Raw genomic sequence first — 17967 nt, 5'->3', positions numbered from 1 at the left:
AATTCATTAGACAAGGCTGGCTCCACTTTTAATCTTTCACCCAGGAAGGGCAGAGGCAGCAAGAGGAGAGGGGGACTGGAGGGAGCGCTTGCTTCATGGCTCCTGCTTCCCGATCGCTCAGCCAAATATTTGGCGCCCACAGCAAGGACCGGCGCAATATTCCGGGCATTGGAAATAAAACGCAAGGCCAAAAAGCTGGCCAGGCTATTTTTTTTTTAGTCCAAACTGATTGCAGCAATCACACTGTTGTTTTAATAAAAGATTATGCAGAGTACAATGAATACCCATATTTGTTCCAAGGTCAAATTACATTGATTGTTTACACACAAAACAATGAATGCTTAAACCAAAGCTTCAGAACCTAAACTTCTTGTGACCACACCTTAAACACATTCGAGCCTTACCTTGAACACATGTTCTGCTTTGCATTTTGTTCTGCTACACACTTATTGCATAACACACAACACACAAAACACAAAAATGTTTTAATACAGTAGACACTTAATTCAAACATTTAATTTATTGTGATCATTGGGAAAATACTTATATTAAAATGCAAAACATATCTGTAATTGGAAATACCAACATAACTGAAAACACTTACACAGAAAACTGACCACCAATCAGTCTGAGCCTTACAAAGCACTCTAGCAATAGACCTCAGGTAAGCCATAGTGTACCTGTTCAATTGGGTACCTGTGCATTGTGTACATTGTGAAGTATCTAATGTAAGAAATAATGTGTTTGCAATCCCTTTTTTTCCTGTCATTATTTTTTGTTTCATTTTGTTTTGTTTGCAGTTACTTACCATATTGATTGTGTTGTATTGTATTACAGTAATAACTGTAATTTTATTTTCTGTAATGCATATGCGTAACGTTTTGTTGTAAAAAATGTCATTTTAAAAAAGGATGGTTAGGTTTTGATTGTAAAGTTTTACTTTGACAGTTTGAGTCATTCATCTTCAATTGTGTCTTATTTAGCTTCTATGTAGGGTTTCGACACAGTGAACCAAATTCTGCAAAAAGCATATAGCCTACTGTATCTATCGAGAGAAAAAAAGCTCTTAACAATATCTCAAAAGGAGCTGGCACATGTAACAATTCTATTCAGTGTAATAATGGTACAGGGATTAACAGAAACTGTTTCAACTTTCCACTTAGTATTCATGGACACATGTTGTTAGTTCTCTCCAGTGCTGGCAGGCCACAGCAGAAGGTTGTTGTTTTTGTCATCTGTATTAGCGTTCACCCAAAATCCACAGACACAGGCTGACCCAGTTGCAACTTTGAAATTTGCATTCCACAGAGGATGTACGGCTGTCTGTCGCTCAGAAGGGGGAAAAGGCAACGGCAACAAAAACATGAAAACAGCTCTTCCCTCGGATTGTCCTTTTGTATTAAGTTCAAAAAATTTCCTCACAAAGTAACCACCTGAAACAGAACATTCCTTTTAGAAGTCAAGAAATAACTAAATAAATGCTTTCATCTCTGCTGTATGATGGTAAATTATAGTTTTTCCATCAGGTCAATGATGATTGATTTATCATGCTGCACACATGCAGTGCATACACATGCTCATTTGATGTTTGAGTGTGTGTGTCTGTGTGTCTCTGTGTTTGTGTGTGTGTGTGTGTGTGTGTGTGTGTGTGTGTGTGTCTGTGTCTGTGTGTGTGTGTGTGTGTGTGTGTGTGTGTGTGTGTGTGTGTGTCTGTGTCTGTGTGTGTATGGGTATGTGTATGTGTGTGTGTGTGTGTGTGTGTGTGTGTGTGTGTGTCTACATGTGTGTGTTTGTAGATGTGTGTGTGTGTGTGTGTGTGTGTGTGTGTGTGTGTGTGTGTGTCCATGGGAGGCAGGGGTACAGTAGGTATATCATGCTCTACTGTAGATCTAGAGCTCTAGCATTTACCACAAGGCCACAATTAAGGGATAAATCTACTTTTTTAAACAGTGCTGAAGTTTTCTGCAACACACTTAGAATTATAGTAGTTCATTAGTCTCACTACTTCTTGCAAGATTACGGTGAGGGTTTGCTGTCACCTGACTGTTCTTTTGGTTCTTTCTGGTGTATTTACAATTCCTGTTTTTTATGTATATATTTTTATAAATGTATGGCAATATATTTTCATAGATGTCATAGACGTTTGTGTATCTCCTAACGCATTATGCTGGATGTTTTTTTTTTTTTTGGAAGGGGGAAGGTTGGCAATGTAGGAAACATGTATACTGTCTAGCTATGAATCCAACAAATCCTCTCTGTGGATCTTCCAATAACTCAGCTGTCAGTCACCCACGCTGTTGGGTCTTTCCACACACAGAGCTATAAACCAACTGAGCAGTGCCTAGAGATTACACAGGCGTGCCTTGCCGCTCTCCCTCCCAGAATACTAAAGCAAGAAAAGTGGCCCCTTGATTTATGAAAATGCCCAAATGTCAATATTACCACAAGATGAAATCCAAATCCATAGCCATACTTTCAAAGCCATCGTCACAGCATGTGTTTGTGTATGTGTGTGTGTGTGTGTGTGTGTGTGTGTGTGTGTGTGTTTTTCTGTATGGTGATCTGTGTTTGCGATGTGCCTCTGTATGTTTTCACTAGGGATAGCAAAAACTCACTGCCATATAGGCTTAAAGGTTTTCAGTCGTGTTTTATTGTACTATGTATTATGTGGCTGTTGTGAAGTGTATTTCTTCTTCGTTAACACAGAAGTGGGTGTGAATATGGATACATTTTTGTCCCTTCTAAAGATGAACCTTCTCTCATCCGTTATGCCTGAGTATGTGTGCATGTGTATGCATATTTATGTTTATGAACATACATTATATACATTCTGCTCTACATGTGAAAACCAGAGACAACTTATCAACTCCCACAAGAATGACTGGTGTCAGGATTTACATTTGATTAAGGAAAGAAGTCCTGCATTATGCATGGATGCTTCTGATGGTCATAGATCTCTACTCTGACTAATGACTAATTGTTGCAAACTTTGTGAATGCTTTCGCAATGAAAATGTCATGTAAGTAAATTTCCGTTGGGGTAAGACCGGAATATGACATCTGAAACAAACTAGCATAAAATACTAAAAAACTCATAAAAATAAGTTTGTCCACAGGGACCCTCTCCACAGTAGCATAGAAATTTAATATTTGGAGCCTAGTCAGTGGCTTAAAGTAGTGATTTACTTTGAGGTAGTACTGTCCCGAAGGCTACACTATATGCTATTTCATTGCAAATGCATATTCCGGTCTTCTATATAAATAAATGTGACTTAACTTGACTTCACTCAGACTACTCTGATTAACGTTGTTTTAGTCCCCAACGAAAATTTACACTCAGTATCGTCCACAAATAGTTAAATTAGTTTCACACTGGATTGCTCTTTTTATTATGTCTGTATAAATGATTAAAAGAACAAAACAATAGCGTAACCTAAAAAAAAACATATATTACCACAAAGCAGAGAAAAAGGCAGTAAAGCAGAGATCAAATTTTTACCCTCTAAGACTACACAACATGAAGAAGTCTGAAACAACCGCAGTCTAAAACTAAGATTTCTCCCTACATGTAAGAGGAGTTTTCAAGGCCTGCAAGAGCTGCAGCACTGACAAGCAAGGCGTTTACTATACTGTACTGTACTGTACACCCAAGGACTCCCAAACAGACACTGGCCCTGAATCACTTCACTCTGTGTAGTAACACAATGCGTAACAAAGTGTGTAGAAGATTTCCATTAACTTTTCCTCCTTTGCCTTACTCTGGCCTCCAATGCAGGACCTTAGATCATCTGGGAAGAACTTTATCTAATGACTAATATCTATTCCACAGGCCACATACCTGCAACTTAGCTTTGAGCAAATCCATTCGGTAAAGAGGAGTTATTTTTATCACTTAGCAATGAATTCTGTGGAGAAAATCCACTTGTCTTAATCTCTTTGGCCACTAACCTAATTAAAGTGATTTGATTTGACTCGGTGTGTGCAGCCGTGTGTGAATGTTGATGATTCATCTATTTAAACCATCACAAGGGACTTGGATTCCAGATCGCCTATCCTCAGCGTAGATTGAACATTTTGTTGCACAAAAAAAAATATCTCATCTAAGAGCCAGGGCTGAGCTGGTATCACTGATGTGACATTTATCTTTCTGAAGAGTCGGCAGTCTTTATGTTGTGTGTGCATGTGTGTTATGCTTAATGAGATTTCCAGAGATCTAGGCTATATGGTTTCCTTTTGAGATTTTTAAGTGCATAACATAGGGCACTATTTATTTCTTTGATTTCTCATAGTCAGAAAAAGCACTGAATATGTAGTAACAGAAAATTAAAAAATGTCTGACATTCCCTGATATTTAAAATAAAACCAACAATAACTTTCAACAACATTCTGACATTGCTGCATCCTCATTGTCAAGGCTACACTGTGGAGCAGTAGAATGGGTAGAATTTGATATGTCTGTCTGACAATCAATGAGAACAAATACTTAAAATGGTAAGTCAAAACAACAACTGTAATCCTGATCCAGCTTTACTGAATAGTGGCAAAATTGTTATTACTGAATGATAAGCAACAAGATTGGCAATTACATGATTCAAAAACATATCTACATTGTCAGGAAAAAGGCAACCCTGCATCCTCTTACACCAGCTAAGAAGAATGACACAATATTATGTTTTGTAAACTTTTAGCCTATAAGACAGCTGCTATGCTTGAGATGAGATGCAAGGAAAAATATAAGTGGAAGACGTTATCACTGGAAGTCAGTGTCAAAGCCTTGTTACCAGATCCTGACACAGCAGCAGAGCAGGAAAACCGAGATTTGTTGTTGTGTTGCTTAAATTATTTTGTTATTAAGATGTTTACATGACATGACATTACAAATCTAACTCACCTTCGAGGACTGACTTCTTGTGTAGTAGAGTTAGACTGAGAGTTGTTCTGAAAAATGTTCTGAGAAACCTTCTATTTCTCATCACACTCTAAGGTTGCTTTACTGTCTCTAGCTGTAATATTATTGGGGCAATATTTCCCTGTGATCTAAGGTAAAAGAAGACATATAAGGCTACAACTTAAAAAACCCTCTTATTCGAGCCACTTTAATCATGGCTAGACTCCACGGAGGAAAGAGTGTTAATGTTATTGATCATTTTCCCCTGGAAGGTGGAAAACAAGGAGCTCCATCCAGGAGAGTGACACTAAAAAAGTTGTTAGGGATATGTGGGTGTCTGTTTCTGAATAAATCAATCTTTTCCACACCCTTTTAGAGACATCAAAGCTTTCTATAAAACACCTTCCTCAGCACAAAATGCCTCACTAAAAAAAGAGAACCTAAAACAAATAAGAGAATTAAGACATGCTGAAAAGGACAAAAACATTAACTCTCTACTTATGTCTAATATTGATGATAGTGCAAAATGAAACTTGTGGAGACAGCACAAACTGGTTTCATGGCAAATAAATTACCTCCATGATACCAGAGATCCTAAAGACTGGCTCTGTCATGACGAATGTCTGAGAAACTCCATCGCTATCTTTTTCTAGCCGGTGCCTGGCGTGTATGTGTATTTGAATGCAGTAAAGCAATTCGTTACACTCGTTATACTTCCTGACACTGAGGCCGTCGGCCCGCCGGCCCACAGTTGCAAGGGTGGTTTTTCCGCTCACAGGCAGGCGCTAGGGGGAAGCGACACGGCCACCATTCAACCCGAAAAAAGTCATATAACCATTCCAATGACTCTGAAGCTGTTAAATGAAGGTAAATTAAGCTAAAAAACTTGCATATTAGGCTAAAAAACCTGCATAGTGTGCCTTTAAGTAAACTGCAAGAGGTGGAAACTGATCTGCTCAGAGACAAAGAAACTCTGATCAGTATCTCTATTGTGGTGCACACATTGAACCCTGTGATTTAAAGTTTGTAGTTTGTCATCATGCTTGCAAACTGTACGTAACACATGAACACACTATTTGTGGTAGGCTTTTGTGGTTGAGTGGAGTTGTCACATTATTAATCTCAGATTCCTACATGTCAAACATAGAGAGAGTGACTTGTGTCACGTGAGGTTGATGTGTGTGATGTGAGAAGAGCATCAAAATCCTTTTTACAATATGTACAGTACAAGTAATACATATATTGCACATTGGATTTCACATATCTTTATTATATAGTCCAAGCTTGATTCACAGGAGTGGAAAAACACTATATATAGCAACCATGATTTCTACTACTACCACTACTGGTACCTACAGTAATGTTTGTAAAAGAAAATAATTATCAATGGCTCTATAAGATCTGTATGCTTAACTGATCCAGATAGGCGTTCAAGACTGGCCTCTGGAGATTCAGTCAGGTCGAAGAGGGTGTGATATTCCATTAACTTGATCGCACAAGTGCTTATTACTTGAAAGCTCATTGTCCTTAACAAGCTCATTGATCAGCAAAATGTGAACAACTCGTCACTTTTAGCTTTGCTACACCTCCACATCAGCAATGCAGAGGCCAGCTAGTCCTCTCACTCAGGAAATACAATTGCAATAGGGGGTTAGGAATCCAAACCGCTGCCTAGCTCCATTGCCCCTGCTCCCTCCATCTGTTTTGGGCTTCATTTAATACCTTGGAATCCTTGGAATGCAGGCAGCCATGGGAGTATTTCCAAAAGTATTGATTTGGTCTGTCTCAAAACCATTTTTATTGGACAATTACATCTTCAGTTATAGGTTCACCACTGAGTCTCAATCGTCCAGTGTGTTAAAACATTACGGTGGGTATTAGTAGTTTTACGGTGCCAAAGGAAACAGTAAAAAAACTTTTTATTGTTCGCAGGGGTGGGAGACACAGCCATTCACTTTCTCCTGCCTCTGCCTCAACTGTCGCAAAGCATCTTGGCAACCCAGACCCAAAGAGACCACCGGGGAACCATGCTATGTATTGCGAATGGCCTCTCAAACCATCCTCTGAGTATACTGTAGACACAGCAAGTCTGATCATCTGTCAAAACAAACAGTCTTTTGGCTGGTTATTATTTACAGTTTGGCAGGCACAATTTTCTGTTGAAGTCAGTGGTGCTATCAATGTTTGAAGCATAGGGAAGGGTGTTTTTCCTTCTCTACTGTTATAGAATGAATATGGAAACAGAGAGGAGGAAAGACACTGGCCTCAAAAGTAAATGGTAACATTAACCTATGCAAGGTTACAATTATCAATGCTCTTACAGTGCTACTTTTACATCTTTATGAGTATGTTTTGCTGTGGTAAAACTTCAGCAAGGGTTAGCAACTTGTCCTGCAGGCAACAATTAACAGATCAGTTGCAAACTACACTACACATATACAGTGTGTAGATATACATGTGACATTGCTGCAAATCCAAAGCATTCTCTTTTTTAATTGTTCTGTAAACATTTCTTTCTTTTGTGCCTATATGCATCTCCTCCAAAGAGCACCTAACAAATAATATTTGAGTCTGAAAAGCTCTCCTATCTACACATTTTCATAATTCACATAACATAGCTAATAGAGGTGGATGCATCTTACATATTAACAGAGATGACTGATTTCAAAGAGTATTACATGCGCTCTAGACGAACATTGTGTAATTGTGGCTTAAATATGATTGTGAGTAATGAGACAGCTTGGCTTAGAGGTTGTTTAGCAGATGTAGTATGTGATATCATTATCACACAGCGATTTTACATCCACCACAGCCCTTGCAGTCTGTGCATACAAAGATATTTGTCCAAGATAATAAATCTAAGTAGACCAGAGATGGAGGAGACACAGTTTGTTATGGATATACCCATAAGGGTTGCCTCATTGATTTATGCTACTTTCAGAAGAGCTGACCCTGGGAAAACTAGAGATAGTCGCATGTCAATGAAGCTTGGCAGTGATAACAGCGGTATATCCTTAGATGAGTAAAGAGAGAAGGACAGCCACCCTAAACGTGCTGTGGATACTGCAGGCATTCTTCCTAGAGCAGGTAAGGGATTGAATTCAAAGATGTAATCCCGTGATTATCACATAGCCAGAGGCAATGAAATGTACAGTGGTTGCGCTTGAGATCCCAAGGTCAGATATGATGTACCATTCGGAGGAAAAACATTAACCTCATGACTCTTCCCATCTATCAAGTAAAAATCTGTCAGATGCATTTCAAAAAGTTGAATCACATTGTCATTTTAAATGAGTCTCATCTGGACAAACATTATAGAGACAGACTGAGGGAACTTTCAACATGTTATTTTCTTTCTCACACGCAATGTATCAACATACTATATTAAATATTTTAGGGGCATAAACAAAAATCCTGTTGCAATTTTTGACACTCTCCCATCATCCACATTTGCATATGCACCTGCTAAGATATGAATCATATTTTATACATAACACAAGCTTTCAAAAATGAATGATGGTTTGCCAAGAAAAAAAAAGATAATGAAAAATGAATGCTAACCTTTTTATGAGCACACACTGCAAATCATAAGAGATTTTCTTATCTGTTTGACATGTCCCAGGTGTGTGTATGATGAGTTCAGTTTGTGCCCACATATCAAACCTGAGGCAAGACACCTCAGGAAAGTGTAAATAATCCATAATCTCACAAAAGTCTTCCAAAGAAGTAAGGGAGCTAAAAAGTTGTTTTGAGCAATCTGGGACATGAAGAATTTCAAAAGCCCGGCAACTCTGCTTAGCGAAGAGCTGCCAATGTCATAGTTTTGCTTCCGTTTATTTGTCATGATTTTCAGCACAACTGAGCAAAACCACGAAACTAAACACTTTAGGATTTGTGAGCCATGCATTTCCTTCAACTCAGCAATAAAAAAAAATATGACAATGACAACAAATTCAAGTGAATCATAATGCTCTATTTTTTTTCTGTGAAAATGAGAAGTGCAAGATGTAAGTTATTGATTTACTAGAAACTAGAAACTCAATATATTTGTCTTGATGTTATTTGGTACTGGAAGAGTGGATATAGACATCTTCCATAAAATGGGTGTTTAGAACCTTGCTGAAAACTATTCTCTGTCAGTGTGATGCTATTGAAATTTAAAAAACATTTAATGAAAGAAAACAGTGAAACCAAGCAAATTTCTCAATGTAGGAGAGTATCACTGTGCTTTAAGAATATATGTACCAAAAACTGGCAAGTTGTTTTCATGTCAAATCAAGCCTAGAGCTCCACTCTAACTCCTATGTGAAGTGACATTTTGTTGACAGGGGCATATGCTGACACTGCCCTGGTTGAAATGACAACACACACATTATTGCTACTGAGTGAAATGACACAAATAAATAACCAGTTATGGTGATATTAAAACATGCTACACTGTCAACATCATGCCGCTATGACATGCCAGAGATTCCTGCTATGAGGGGAAAAGTCATTGACTTATGGCAACCTATGGCAGGTATGCCATGTAGCTGTAAAATAACAGTCCAACACTATCACCCAACTCTCTGCTCTCTAAATTGAGATAAAAATTGGAGCCACCCGCTTCTGTGATTGCAGTTTCTCTTGTCTGTACTTCCTTTAGCTTTTACAGTTACTCCAAATACCACATTTTATGGATCTTCCTTTGCTATGGAGAATGTTTTAAAACCCACTGACATACAACTTACACACATGTGTGGGGTGTTTTTTCTTCACTTATCGAGCCATTCATCACTACTCAAGCCACCAATCCCCCGAACTCTCCTCAGCACCCTTATCAGCCTGAGGTTGATCGTCTGTCGGGAACTCCTGTGGCTCTCCAGATGCAGGCCACAGCCACTCCTGTGTGTCAGAGGAGCTCTCCATGGTCCTGATCATCTCTTGGTATGGTCATGGTTGTTGTTGCGTAGTCAAAGTCCAATGCAATTCTTTTATTAAACTTGACTGACATTCCGGTGATTTCTACACCTTCACCATGGTCTCTCCTTCTAGGACCACGCCCGGGGGGTTTTGCTCTCTATGCTGCTGAAGGCATTCTGCTCTGCTTTGTTCTGCTCGGTGGGGGAACCAACAGCTGGTCAAGACACCTCAATGCGTCTGTTTATTTAGGTTTTGATTTCCAGTCATCAGAGAAACATACCGGTATAAACATTTTGAAATGGTACTGAAGGTCAAATATAAGCTTAGTGGAATAGAAATGCCTTATTCATATTTCATCATTGAAGTGGCAAAGGGAAGACAGCAGTGATCTGTTGCTGCTTGATTGCTTTTGGACTCTTGACTATTTCAGCCTTTGAGGCAAAGTCACAGATTGTCTTCTGGCCAGAATACTGTAGGCTGTCGGGAGTGTTTTGCAGAGGCAGAGTGTCTTTATGACAGTCCCTCTAGACCAAATGTCTGCACCATGAAGCAAAGTCACATTTCTACCAGAACATATCCATACTAAGTTATACTTTTATCTTCTGTGCCTTAGTTGTTCTAGACTCGTTAATATAAAACTGCACAGCCTAGAAATATGGCTCTCACCATCATTTCATTTTGTTTGATAGAACTGGTGTATTCGACTTTGGCAGAAGTTGGTCGGTGATCAGAACATTCAGTCCATCTGAATCCAAGCACAAATTCTCTATCAGTAACTGGCAGCTGCTGATAGTTTTTCTATTTGCTGTCTGTAGTAGTTATTATGGGAAATATTGATACCCTCTATGCTATTTGGTGGAAAGTGCTGTAATTCACTTTGAATAAATGTGTACATTACATGACTGAAAGTCAGTCACAATCCAAACTCTACCAAGTTCCATAAATTATAAATGGATGCATGCATCCAAGTGCATCAGAGTGCTTCATTATTGAAGTTAGAAAGTGCAACTAAAAGGTGAATTGAAACCTTGTCTTGACTAGGCCTATACTGTATACATGACAGTATACATGTATTTCTGCTGGTGGGTGTAGAGTACATCGAAAAATAAGTCCCTTCAGGACTAAACAAGACTCGAAGCAGGGCTCCGAAAAGAAATTAAGGTATTTGGCTGGCAAACTACTTGCGAAGGCAATGGCAAAATAGCAAAACACATTTATTCGAAGTATATTTTGAATGCCCTTTAAAAGACACATGTACCGTATGTCTCATGTATGTCACATGTATGTCACATGTATGCACGTTTGTGACAGGAATAAAAAAAAGAGCTCACACAGTAATTTTAAGTTGATATACTTAAGCATTCATTTAGGAACCAACTTTTAAGTGCTACTAGCAAAACAAAAAAAGTTGTTTAGAATTATGGGCTCCATTATGAAAGCAGTTCCAGTAAAAAACAAAAAAAAGCATAGAAATGTTAGCATTAAGATTTTGTTTCCAGCCAACCATGATCAAAGGATTTGGGAAAACTTTCTGGCTAATCCTTCCATATCCCATGGGATTTCACACATATCCAGTGGCTATTTGTCTGTGCTTTGAACACACTGAGGAAAACAAAAAAGTTTACTAATCTTTTATTGATATATCAAGGGTTTATTGAGTATTTGTAAAATAAAAATATTAAATATGTCCTATTTGGAAAAAGAGGCTAAACCGTTTTTAAGATATTAGTACACATTTGTGTGACACATCCTGTTGTTTTTCTGATGTTACAAGTTCTTGTCAAGACTAATCTTTCTCTCTAATGCATCTACATGGTCAAATTTAATCAGACACACAGCTAATAAACTAATGGCTTGGCCCGTCATGCGCCGTTTGAATAGCTATTAATGTGATCTCACTCATCTCAATGTAGAGTGGTGGTTCTGGTGTAGCTGATATTTGTTCTGGGATACTATGGCAACAATGAAGCACAGCGGCTCAAGGACTACGGCCCACACAGTGAGCACCAATGGCAATGCCAAGACACATATATAATAAATGTATAGAAAGAATGTATGCTTTCACTATGGGAAGTTTGAATAGATAAAAACATCAAACTGACAATATCCAAAATCAGTTTTGTCCAGACTTTCATATTAATGTGATGAGTTGATGACTTAATAGATATGTTACCGCACATCATCTTGATTCCTGCTTTACATGTTCAACCAGCTCTCTCATCCCCTTCATGCAATATTGATGCTCTTCCAGGTTTAAGCTGCCCTTGGCAGCCATGGGACAAGTTGTATTCATCTTTTTCATAAGAGTATAGAATGCGTAGTCTTCTCCCCTCTGGCTCTCCTCTGCATTTCCTCTGTATGACAGAGGTGAATATTTGCCCTCTCTCACACCTACTTAAACTCATTACGCTCTGCCTTGGACATGTCCAATAATCATCCCCTTCCCCTAGCACACAGGAAAAGACTTGTCCTTTAATTAGCCCTGTGATGAAATGCCACGCTGAGCCTTTACATTAGTAATAATTCATGAGTGAGACAGGGGTCACGTGGCCAGGTGAATGGAGACCCGCTCTGAACCTCGCTGACCTAACCAAGATCGATGCCCTCATATGTAAGAAAGAGAAGCCTCCCAGCCCTTTTCACCCATTTGTTTCAGTGGCACTTTGGCTTTTAGCATGGACAGTGCATGATTGCACAGGCTTGTAATGGTTCCACGTGATTAAATCTGATTTAATTAAGTTTCTGATACTTGGGAATGCCACCTCGAGATGAATAGCACGGCACATAGCTGCATAGGTAGAAATGGACACCATTCATTAGATAGCCATGTTGAACATCAGTCAGAGTGAACACTTTTGTCGTGGATGATAAACCCAGAGTATGGACATATGAACACACCCATCCATTTATGTCAGTGTTTCATAGGCATGCACCAAATGAGACCATATGTGACTCTATACGCGGCAAAACCAGTCAGAGGTCACTGTTTTGCGATATATGTGACTATGGAATATCTACGCTAAATTGGTCAAATTTTACATTTTGGCACAATTAGTAAAATATGTCATGTTTCATATTGTCAATGAATTTTGTAGAGACGGCAGGAGGAGGCTGCCAGAGTTGGTAGATGTTCATGGCTATTATGGCATTTCTTGAGCATCATGTAAAGGAGAGGTCTACTTCCAACTTCATGTTAGGGACGCAATACACGTGTTTACCCTAATATCTGTTCCTTGGGGTTATTTTGAATGTCCTTATCATTGATACAGGTATCATTTGTTTTAAATGTTCATCATTTTGAAAAACTGACCAGTGTGACTGCTTTTGAAATGGAGGGTCACTTATTAACTGTTATAGTGTAGATCCCAAGCTAGAAAAACACATTTTACTTTTATTGCACTAGTAGGTTGTCACACTGTTTGCAGACGGTTATGCCTTTAGACCATTGCAGACCATGTGGAATCCATTATGGGTTTGAGTATGAAATGGCTGAAAGCATGAAATCACACTCATTGCAATGCTATACCAAAACCTATTGACATTCTGAGCATAGATAATGGAGAGCTTTTCAGACATATAGCTTTTCAGATGTAAGAGAGGTCTCCATATAATGGGCTTTGAGTTCTCCACGCATGTACAAGATGATTGTTTCTAAGAGATCCTGAGAGAGGCCTTAAGAGACCTTCATCACAGCAGGGTGACTGCACTGCAAAGGAGAAACAGTGGGGGAGAAAGTAAGCAAGGCACCAATTACGATCTTTTTCAGATGCTATTATAAAGGCCACAGTAGCGAGCCCTGTACTTTACCAAGTGGAGGACGAATAGCATGTGTCGAGTCTCAGGGAGAAACGACATCAAGCTCTGCAGGTAATGGGGGGATGCAATGTTTCCATAATTGAGATTAATTATTTAAAGTCTCATAATACTTTGCTTGCAAATTACTCTGAAACAGATGATAAATCAAGTTTCTACATGTGTTTCGAAATCTTTCAAAGGAGGAAAAAATAATGAAAGACAGCGAAAGAATACTTTGGGGGAAAGTATAAAAGTTGGGGGAAAGTTGCAGGTGTCACATGATGTTTGAGAATCTGTTTTTCCTTTCCTGTACTTTATTTTCACTGCTTTGTTTCACAAGTCCCACACCATATGGCATAAAGGCTTCAAGCTGCCAGTGCCATGATGAAGGACATTGCACAAATTAAAGCAGTTAGTAACTAACTACCCATAACAGGGTTTTTTTTTGTCTTCTGGAAAACCTTACACATAATTGTAAATTACTGTAAACACTACTAAGACACAAAATAATCATAGGTCAGGCCAATTTGACACTCCTTTATTTTGTTTATTAACAATGATGAATTAGTAACCAAGGATCTTTGGTTAGCGTCTAACTATATTTATTTTTTTTCTGATGGGTCGAGAGGCACTCTGAGTCATCATGAGTGATGATATCTCAGGACATCCCTAGTCGGGCGTTTACCAGCTAGTAATCATCACTACACATGTTACATTGAATTATCCAATACAAACATTCCATTAATTCAAAGTGAGAGAGCAGCAATTTTATAACATCAGATTTGAGTGAGAAAATGGGGTAAATAAAGAGTTAAATTTGATATGAGACATAAAAACAAGTAAGTTGGCTATACAAGACAAGTTACTGTGTGCACAAGCATATAGCCTCTCATTGAACTCGACTCTTGAGTGGCGTTAAGTTACCTGGCAACGGGAAATGCCATGGCTAAGATTAGAACTATTTTTGTGGGTGGAGGATGAACAAACAAAAATCAACATAAACAATAGAAAACACAATTTTGTATCTTTAAACTAGTTGGTAACAATGGAACTGTTGTATGAGAGGCGGACAGAGTAGGCTACACAGCTTCATTACTTGAGTAAAAGTACAGATACCCTTTGATAAATTTTACTCAAGTACAAGTAAAAGTACAACAGTCAGATGTCTACTTAAGTAAAAGTACTTGTTTTTAAAAGTACTTGAGTATCAAGAGTACAAGAGTAGCCTACATTTTCTAAATATTGCTTTACTACTGCCACAGTGCTTACATTTATGTACAGAAACGTCCTACATGGAGTTATGAAAAATGTTAATGTTAATAAATACCTTAGAGAATGTAAAATGAATTGGAAGTAAAATCAAGTCATTTTCATCTTTTTACCATGTTGCCAGGCAGTATTTCTAATACATGTATTTAAAATACGTATTTCAAATACAAAATACTATTTTGTAACTGAAACACTTGAAGCGAAAACTATCATTAACTTGTTCAGAAAATTGAAATAGTCTGGCGAGGTGGGGCCACGGGTTGGCACATTCCCGGGTTGGACCTGCTGCGTCTTCATCCATTGTTTCACCCATGGTTTCGTCTCTTATCTAAATCTGACCATGGAGTTGACTTTGGCGGAAAGCTGAAGGTGATTGCTGATAGGCTGCCTCAATCAGTGGCACCTGCACAATCCAATCACGTTTGAGAGGGGAACAACAAATTGAGGGTTTCCGAGATTTTTCTTTTTTCCTTTTTTTTTAGAAGTAGTAACGGGTACTCACGGTTATGGATAGACATGTAGTGGAGTAAAGAGTACAATATTTGCCTCTCAAATGTACTTGAGTAAAGTCATGAGTAGGCTACTCCCCAAAAATGATACTCGAGTAAAGTACAGATCCCTCAAAATTGTACTCAAGTACTGTACTCAAGTAAATGTACTCCGTTACTGGCTCTGGCAATAAGACACAAGTGGGAGTGGTGTTGGTCAAGGATATCACCAGGGCTGTTAGCCTACCATTGGCACTCGGCCTTCCCAGTAGGTAGGCCTACAACCGTGGTGATATCCTTAACCAACACCACTCGTTTCATATCTATCTATAAATTACAGGAACGTAAAGTCTGTCTGCCCGTCTGTCTGTCTGTTATTCGCATAACTCTCGAACCGTTTGTTCGATTGATTTCAAACTTGGCATGTGTCTTGCTACGAGAACTAGTATGTGCAGTGCCAAGTTTGGATTAGAAATGTGCAGCAAGCACTCGACAGTTTCGTTTGCTTTTTAATTGCCTTGTGAGGCAATTAAAAAGCAAACGAAACTGTCAAGTGCTTGCTTTATTTATTTTTCAAAGTCTTTGATTTATTATCAAGAAAGTTTAAGCACCCAGTTAAAGTAGGCCTACTATAGGGTGTTGAGCGCGCTTCCTTATTTCCACACACTCCTCCTCTCACACAGCACAGCGCAGGACCAGAGACAGAGGCGGTAAGCACTAGTTGCTGAAATGACCCAAGTAGTGTGCAGCACTAAACCCATGGCCTATGTTGCCATCCCCAACTCCTTCTGTCCAGATTGTCTACACACTCTCTGAAGCTGACACCTCGCTATGTCGTACTCACCCAGGTCACTTTTGTATGAGATGCCCTTAGAGTTTCCTTGGGCTCTATTGACTTCAAAGAGCACGCAGAGCTGATTGTGCCAGAGCTGGACGAGCCCTCTCTCAGCCTTTGGAGATGGCCACACTTGGCTGAGCATAAGACGCTGAGTCGCCCCAATGGCAGCGTTTTGACACTGTAATGAGGTCGTCTTTTTTTTTTCTTCAGCCGCCGCCAAGCATCATAAAGGAAGCAGGGAAAAATAAATCTGTAATCTGCACCAGCAGACACGATAACCCATTACCCAAGCTGTGATAGTATCTACCCCTCACCACCCAATCCCCACCCCCTTCATCTTTCTCCAAGGAAGAGATAAACCATCTCAACACTCTGATTTGTTTGTGGTTTGCGCACACGCTAGCTCTGATGGAAGGCATATACAAGGAAAGTGCTCCCCCTGCTCAGAAACTCTTAATGTTGTGTGCTTCTTCTCAGAATGTTTGCTTTCTCACAACAAGCTTTAACTATGTGTTTAGGGGTCATGTACCGATGCTGAAGGATTGTTAACCCTACTGGTGGAAATGCAATGCAGTATCTAGTGTTTGAGTATCTAAACAGCAGGACAGAGAGAGAGAGCGAGAGAGGGAGAAGCTCATGGATTTTCGCTCTGCCATACTGGGAAAATCTGTAACTATTTTTGTCAAGCATTGACTCTGAAAGCACTTAAGCCTCCCATTTATTTTACTCCCAAGCAAACGCAAGCGTCTTTTGTATATAGATGGACACATACTCAGTGTGCTCTCAAATGGTTTGAGCAGTGATTTGGAAATGATAAATGAACTGTATAATGAAATCTCTACACAGACACACTATTTTATGGCTCTTTGAATAATTTAATTTACTAGTGAATGAACTTGCTTTATATTGTGGCAACCTAACTGATCGACTATTTAATGACTTCCTTTGACTTTTTTTTTTTTTTGGATGATTTTTTTTTTTTTTAAATGTGCATCGATGTGTCTAGTCGGTAGTCCTTCCCCCATTCTAAATACCAGTAGAGTGTCCCAAACTCTTTAATTCAATATCAACAATGTTTTAGGAGGAGTTATTTTGCATTACATTGCATTAATGTTTTGCCCTAGGATTATCCGTGCTCATTCTGCTGCTTTGCATCTGTGTTTACAGTGCAAAATTACAGCAGTTACAACTCAGGGCATCTTAGATGGTAAACTGATTTACTGTATACGGGGTTTTTAAAAGACTCAAACTAAGATGATAACAATATATAATAAAGATAATGTTCATAATGAAAGCGGTCAATATCTATGGTAAATATCCCTCCCAGACACATAGAGACATATGAATTCCTATTTTCAAGACGTTTGCCTGCTGCTACGTTGCCAAAATGTTACATTATACTCCAACGAAATTGCTCAACTGACCTCCAGATTCATATTGCTGGAACAAAGAAGGGCACTGGTCTCTATTTTCAGTTGAACTACCTTGATTTCACAGCTAAGATGAAAGGTTTGAAAATTCTCTGAGTCATGCATAATCTGAGTGGAATACAATGTCTAGTATGATAAATACTTCATGGCACTGGGATGTGACGCCTTCTAGCATTTGCATAATTGAATTCAACCCTTGAAGATGTTATTATGTTATGTTAAAGGCTACTTATCCACGGCTGTGAAATCAAAATAGATGCCACAGGAGTACAGTAGATGATTTACAAAGTCTAGCAAAATGTTTGAATGTGATTTATTGTTGAACCCTTTTATGTGTCTATTGATGAGTCTTTTAGAC

This window comes from Alosa pseudoharengus, unplaced genomic scaffold (genome assembly GCF_046254945.1).
Source record: "Alosa pseudoharengus isolate Yale_2024_CS ecotype anadromous, Long Island Sound unplaced genomic scaffold, YU_APseudo_1.1 YU_APseudo_1.1_scf_15, whole genome shotgun sequence".
NCBI lineage: Eukaryota > Metazoa > Chordata > Actinopteri > Clupeiformes > Clupeidae > Alosa > Alosa pseudoharengus.
Note: the sequence above shows the minus strand (reverse complement) of the source record.